Raw genomic sequence first — 7,834 nt, forward strand, 5'->3', positions numbered from 1 at the left:
ATCATTATAATATTATGTTATACACGCGTATAGCATTAGCACGTTACGCACGTCCTGTCCGGTTAGATGTGTGATGTAGAATACTTGCGATTTTTAGATTTTTTTTATGCAACTGACTGAGTAATCTCGGATTACGGCGTGGAACTTATTACGAGAGGTGTCCGTCCTTTTCTTCGTAGTAGATCTTTTAGATTCAGAGGACGGCAGTCTTCGACTCTTGGTTTATTTTGAATGAGGTTGGCGAGTTAATTTGTGTTGTGTGTCGTGTGATTTCAGCTTAATCGTGAAGATTCGTCGGTGCGATAAGTGAACAACTAAGACGTTCCTTCAATAGGTGTGTGCAGCATCCAGGTAAGTGAAGCCAAAGAGAGGGAAGGGTGGAGGAAGGAAGAGAGGGAAGGGTGAAGGATGGAAGAGAGGGAAGGGTGAAGGAATGGGGAGAAGGAAGGAAGAGAGGGAAGGGTGAAGGTAGGAAGAGAGGGAAGGGTGAAGGAAGGAAGAGAGGGAAGGGTGGAGGAAGGAAGAGAGGGAAGGGTGAAGGAAGGAAGAGAGGGAAGGGTGGAGGAAGGATGAGAGGGAAGGGTGAAGGAAGGAAGAGAGGGAAGGGTGAAGGAAGGAAGAGAGGGAAGGGTGAAGGAAGGAAGAGAGGGAAGGGTGAAGGAAGGAAGAGAGGGAAGGGTGGAGGAAGGAAGAGAGGGAAGGGTGAAGGAAGGAAGAGAGGGAAGGGTGATGGAAGGAAGAGAGGGATGGGTGAAGGAAAGGAGATAGACGAGTAGAGGGAATCAGAGAGAGAGAGAGAGAGAGAGAGAGAGAGAGAGGAGCTGTAAGAAAATACAAAAGAGAGACAGAGCTTGGGGGAGAGACTATGAAATTAAGACAGGGAGAGAAGAGAGAGAACACCGAACGCAAAGGGGGAAGAGCTTAGAAAGACGTTTCTAAGACTTAAAAAAAGAATTGCACTGTTTCAAGCTTAACGATTGTGTCGCCATCTGTTGGCAGGAAAAGGCAGTAACGGAGGAACTTCAAGTTGCCACGGCTTACGACTTGACGTGGCGCAGTAACGTTGGTAAAACGGCTGTGGCAACCTGTCTAATCTCCAAGAATAAACACCATCCTTAACTTGCATAATCCCGCATGCTACTGGCCTTCTTGGTGGCATTGCAATACTACCAAGAAGGCCAGTAGCATGCGGGATTATGCAAGTGATGTAAAGATGAATTAATGTTAAGCATCTGAATGTCAAAGCCAATGTCAAGAATGCGCACACACTGAGTATCTCCAGGCCATGTCGTGATAGGTTGCCGTATGCCATCTTGATTATGAGAGTTAATACCCCGGGGGAGGGGGCACTCACCCAACATTATGGTAGATATGTGCCACTGCGAAGTCAAAAATGAGGGGCTCTGGAACTAACTCAGACCTTGAAATGTGGCGTCTCCTGGAACTAGAATGCTTGTTGAATGTTGGGATGCGTCGGTGGAACTGGCTGTGTATCGAGAATGTTAATCTTGTGATGCTCTGCGAACGAGCATATTCTTAAACAATGTGAATCAACTGAAACGGAATTTAGGTGAAAAAGGGGTCTCTCCCGCGGCTACATACCTACCATGCAATATATATCGAGTGCCCCCCTCGGGGGGTTAATTACAAATTAAAAATTTCATACTCTTATAATAGACGTTCTCTGGTCGTTTGATAAGCTTTGACGTGTCTGCCCGTTACGTTGGGCCTGAAACTTATCGTTTTCTTCGTGACTTTTTAATGTTCGATTTGACGCTGAAATATATTCTGAGACTGTTTAGAATTTGTTAGAATGACACAATAACTATGGTTATGTGAGATCATCCATATTCTTTTTTGCACTTCATGTCAATCTTGTGTGCGTTTTTCGGCCCATTATATCTGGCAACTCTATTCATTGGGGTTAGCTATCGGTACAAATACAGCGATCGCGCCGCTGCGACAGCAACCTTCGGTGTTTGCAATATAAATCCACAACTGCAATATCTCACTCTATTTGCATTACCGCTGCTAATTTTATTATCAATGCCTCTTACGTACATTACCACACTTGGACCCTGCTTGAGCTACGCAGGAGCTCAGTAAGAAGAAACGGACTAAGGCTTATATGTGTTTGTAAGCAATAATGTTGCCAGAGTATCCATATCACACATGTATGAGCCAGATTTACTAATTAGCGTACCGGCATATCGGTTCCATTTACGTGCATACGGTAGGCATGTTTAACGAACACGATTAATTTGCATCAGTTTAGTGTACACTCTGGGGTATTGAATTGAAACCAGGTCTAATTACATTTGCCTACATATCTCAAGATATAGATGGACACAGCGATGTAACACTACAGTGAAGTGGCGGTGGACCGTTACTGTTAGAGTGAGTCATATTACGCGGCATTAATCTAGATATACTATCATTAACAGTCTCAACCCTAGTGTCTGACTTTAACTAGGGTTGGCTTTGTTTAACCTGAAACAAACCATGCACTAAAAAGTAAAGGTATGTAGTATCATTTGAAATTAAGATTCGGAGTTTTTGGATGCACCAACAGCAACCTGACCCTACGAACGACCCTCCTCCCCGGTTCTCATGACGTCCCTTGAGTCAGCCAATTTACAAGGACACTACATGGAGGGATGCCTGCAAGTATTCCCGAGTGGTCAGTGCTGCAAGGCAGTGAGTATTGGCGGCCCATAAACAAAACCAAGTGCCGCGGCAGCACAGCGCTCCACCTCTAACGTCTACTGCGGTGACTCTGTGGGTGGAAGTGGTGGTGATTCTAGTAAAACCCTGTTAGTCCCAAAGTGTTGGTTCACATACACGCCGACACAGTCGGACATGCACAGGGATCGCGTATCAGCGACCTTCTCCAAGGCATGTACGTCGTACGTTGGGATCGTTATGAAAGTTGCCACGATAATGGCGCGTACGTTTAAGTGTCTTTCGATATAAGATGGAAGCCTCCCATCGAAGTCAGTAGCCAAACACACTATTTGCAAGACAGATAGGTAAGCACTCATCCATTACCTACGCAAAGCCTACACGGCATGCAATAGCAGAGCTCCACCTGTAACACATTAACGCCAGGCAAAAAACTACACAGCTACGTACACCAACACATGCACTGGCCAGTAGCCACTTGCAGTGGGCATACCGGTACACCTGTAACATACTCGACAGTACAGAAATGCCATAGAAATCTTATACGATTTAAGCAGCATAACCTTCTTTACCAAGAATTTAGTTCTTGAAATTTCACTGTGACATTGTAGGCCCTCATACATCCAGGCATGTATACGATTGCTACTACAAAACCCGGCATGTTCAAATTCTTTCTACGTCAACAAATCAGGTTTACCCTCCTCTGAGAGTCAAAAGGTTATCTGAGCACTTTACTCTTCGCACGTTCAGCAGAAGTAGATCTTCACTGGTCCTTTTCAATAATGCCACTAAAAATGGCCTAGGTCACGCTGAAACAAAAAAGTTTTCAATCGCCGTCACGTCAGACCCATGTCCTCAGAAAATGTATACAATATCTGCCCTGTGCCCATTGACTTTAACTGTGGACCGCCAATTTCGGCACGTGATGGCTTTTGCCTACCATGATGCTATACCGACTATTCACGATCCGTAGGTCGCAGCCGTTTAGATTTGCTGCCGCAATTCTGCATTTCCTCCCTATACCTTAGTTAAGGAGTAATGTTCCCCTTCTTTACCTCTTGACCTTTGACCTTTTGAGCCTCCCCAGGCTTCGACAATCCCAAACTCGTCTTTCGGATTACCCCCCCCGTCGCCCGAATATCGTTGGCCGGGGCTACGATCGAAACCGGTTAAGATTTTGCCCAACTTGTTGACGGCACGACGGACGACGGCAACGGAGATCAAGCCTGATTCTACAAGCTGTATCCTGACTATGTCAGATGAGCTAAACTTGAAGAAAAAGGTGCGCCACTGTACAAGGAAAAGTAAATTACACGATACTTGCTACAACTTAACCACGTTATATTAATAATAATATAAATAATAACGAAAGACATGGATATTGATCTACAGTAGATCTAGAATGTTTTAGAAAATAGACTTAATTTCAATACTTTCATCTGGTAGAGGAGCTCCCCCTCAACTCCATACGATTACCCTGGTATCCACCTGACCTCCATCACGCCTTATCAGAAGGCAGATTGGGGTATATTTACATTTCTTGCCCCCCCCCACTCTGACGCAAGAGTATAATACTAAATACCAATACAATGTTCTTTTTTCTTTTGATTCCAGATATGTCGTGCTCCATGCGTGCAGCCCTCTCAGAGTCAAACGTACGTTGTAGCCATTATTTGGGCAGAGATGAAAAAGTCTGCTGCCTACAAAGTAGACATCTCCCATCAGCTCACTGACGGGATCGGGTTATAGAGGATGGGCAGTGCTGGGGGGAAGTGGGAAGACGGCGGCCCACTGCAAGCATGTTGGACCATTCTGCATGACTGACATGCGTTTGTCAGACTGGGAAGATCTTTACACCGAGCTGACATGTACTCAGCTATCTTCAAAATCTACAAATAAAATTGGCATTTAAGTTCCATGAGATATTGAAGGACATAAATTTCAAATGTATCATTGCTTCCCTTTATGGTTTACAAATAAAAATTTTTTTAATCACAAAAAGATATGTTTACTCTACTTCGTGTATCACATGTATACTTTGATCATTCCTGGGCAATGGTCGAATTTGTTAATCTTTACTATGCTTGAAGTTCAACCAACTAACATAACATCCTTGTGCTATTATTATTTTACTGTAACTTAGTATTATGTTTATCCTAAGTAGGGTAATTTTATGTCAAAATATCAACCACGAGAACATTTCTTCTATATTCATACAGTACTTCTAACGTTCACCGAGCGACACGCCTTTCAAGGGGTCTCCAATGAAGGCAGAAGCACTTCCCACGGGGTTCGCTTGGGAAAGGATAGCATCTGCTATATGACCCCAAGCCGATATCGATACCGCACCAGCTATCCGTGCCTCAAGGTTTCGCAAATCTCTGCATATTATTTCTGCCGTCAGGTTATGTATTATTCTGTACCTTGCATCGTTTTTGACAGTAATCATGTATGGAATATACAATATATCTGCGCATGTCTGACTTAACAACAAATACAACTAAAAAACTCATAACTGATGACATGGAGCAATTCATTTTATTACCTTACTTGTTATATATAATCTAGGCACAATTGCCTTGTGATAACACATAATAACACATCTTTTCAGGTCGGAGCACAGATGCCAGTCCTTCAATCTACTCACGCTGCTAACCCTATGCTAATTTGCCATGATCATGACTACATCGACGCGTCCACTGAAGACCAGTACCTCCCAGGATCCAAATGGTATTGCCATGTATCAGTTAGTTAATATTTTAGTATATTTACATATACTTATAGTACAGATGAAAAATAAATATATCTGGTTCAGTGTAATATATTTACATTCATCTCTCTCCTTCCCGTGATTAGATCTTATCAAACCCAAAGATTCTGGAAGACGCATGAGCATAACAAATAGTCCTCCTCTCTTGTCACTGCCCAAACAACAGTTTTGGGCAAAACCATTTTTAGACTCACTTGACATCGTCAACGCTGAGCTATTTGTCATGGTTGTCGTCCTGTCGTCCGGTCAACATTTTGCTACGGTCAACGATAACTCGGGAACCGTGTTCAACCCACATGTTTGAAATTGGGTATAGTTGTTCTGCTATGCTTCCCATATTAAACGTCCTATTTTGGGGCACGCAAGTCGAGTTACTTTCGAAAGCCACGGCAATTTTTTGCCAAAAACTGGAAATTGCCATTAGTCAGTTCTAGGTTCAACGGATTTTTCACATGGTTTTGGTATCGTGAAATGAATAAGTGCCTAGGGGTTTTGATATTTAAACCAACCACAATTACTGCAAATTAGGTAGGTCTTATGCATTTATGGCAAAACCGCAGATAACAACACAGTCTGTGGTGGTCACACTCTCTGGTTCGTTTTGGACAGATTTCCATTAGACAACTATCTTTAATGCCCAAAATTGGTATTTCCTCTAGCCACCCTGCGATAAAAAACGTCTCAATATTAGAGTAGAAGTTTTACAAAACATGTTCGGAACGCCAGCTAACCTATTTATTGAACGCATCGCTACAAAATTGGCGGGGTATTGCGCATCTACCGTGCACAAATTGGTGATTCATTTGGTTTATCAAATTTACTATTGCGACTATACACGCATCAACCGTGTGCTAACCCGCCTTACGAAAAACTCATTACGAAGATAAACACGTTCCATCAACCAATTAAACCTCTGCAAAAGCTTGCTCTGTCTATGGCAGTGCCTAATCTGAATCAATTATAAAAAACGCTTAAATTGGCGATCATTCAGGCCTGTAACGCCATCACTCTCGGCCCTCCATCTCAGACTTTCACATCACAAAACATTATTTTACATAAAAATATACACATATATTATATTACAAGAGTATTGTAGTCGCGCGGCTAATTTCTGCTCCCAGACCACCAGCTGTCGCTTATAGGTGACGGTCTGCTACATGCGCCGTGAAAATGTGTGGGTACTAAATTAGAAACAAAATACGTAGAGGTAGACTTCCCCCGGCTAATCGTGTTTAACTGCCCGTTTTCCCACTGTAACTCATTTCATAGCTCACAAAACCACGACACACTACACACTAACACATAGAATCTTAGGCCTAACCGAGGACTGTAAACATAAGAACCAGCTGTCTCTCAGTGCAGGCTCTTTCTTATACCACCGATTTGCAAGATCGAGCTCCCCGCGAATTCATACCACAATATGCTTTCCTACCACTCACTGCGGCTAACAAGGAAGCTAGGTCCTTGATTAGGCCCACTAAGTCACGGTTGAAATGGGCACTATCCGCGTATGAATTGGACCTGGAGGGTCAGGGATTAAGTTCGGAGACCCCCCCTGTGGTTCGCGCTCTTCAGGAAGTTCAAGATTAGACCCCACCGGTGCGCCTATCGATAGCCTTAGGCACGCCCGGCTCAGGTTGGGTGGGCATGCTCGTGCACCACTAACCATCTGCACTCGGCTAACCTAATCGCACACCGGCTTGCGATATTCTGCTTCGCCAGCCTGTATGTGTCAGGCCCCCGCCCCGCTGGTACCCCCTCAGATCACGATCGAGTGCTTCTAGGCCGATCGGTATGCAGCATGCTTAAATGTAGCTTTGTGTGACTTGATGTAACTGTGCCGCCCGCCTGTTACTGACCTCAGCGTATGCCTACGTATATACACGGGCCGACTTCCTATCATACATCCTCTCTAGTTAGCCTATAGTGTACGTTGAATGGTTGCCTTCAATTAAAACGGACCTTCTTCTCACTCACCTAATTCTAGTGTCATTTTTTGTGGTGAGCTACAGTGGTCGATTGACACTTTCGCACTTTTTACCGGGTAGTGCGCTATTCTTCCGACCCCGCGTTAAGAATCTTATTTTATGGACTATACCAGTACGAAGGGTTGGTTGGAAACTTCACAGGTGGCTTACAACGAACACTTGCGTTCTAAAGCAACCCATGCAAATGTCTGTTGGTACGTAAACACGACGTCCGTGCTGCCGCGGCCAGCGATAGCGGTTAAGCCATCCGGGTAGCCAAGTCCGATCTTACAATATTTAATTTAATTAAATTTTTTTTTTTTTTTTTTTAAATCTTATTTACATTATTTTACTATTTTTTTTGTTGCTTACTTCCATCCTTTTATGGAAATCCTATAAAACTGATCTTCTCCCC

At 43.7% G+C, this 7,834-nt stretch overlaps 1 long non-coding RNA gene across 1 annotated transcript in view; it reads left to right on the forward strand.

Moving 5' to 3' along the window:
* Positions 1-1,134, forward strand: part of LOC106819007 — a 7,735-nt gene extending 6,601 nt beyond the window's left edge. Inside the window, exons 2-3 of the long non-coding RNA XR_001395328.1 lie at positions 277-351; positions 1,000-1,134. This is a non-coding gene — a long non-coding RNA (uncharacterized LOC106819007). The remainder of the gene's footprint in view (positions 1-276; positions 352-999) is intronic.
* Positions 1,135-7,834: the final 6,700 nt, after the last annotated feature.

The sequence above is a fragment of the Priapulus caudatus genome, unplaced genomic scaffold (genome assembly GCF_000485595.1).
Source record: "Priapulus caudatus unplaced genomic scaffold, Priapulus_caudatus-5.0.1 Scaffold2739, whole genome shotgun sequence".
NCBI lineage: Eukaryota > Metazoa > Priapulida > Priapulimorpha > Priapulimorphida > Priapulidae > Priapulus > Priapulus caudatus.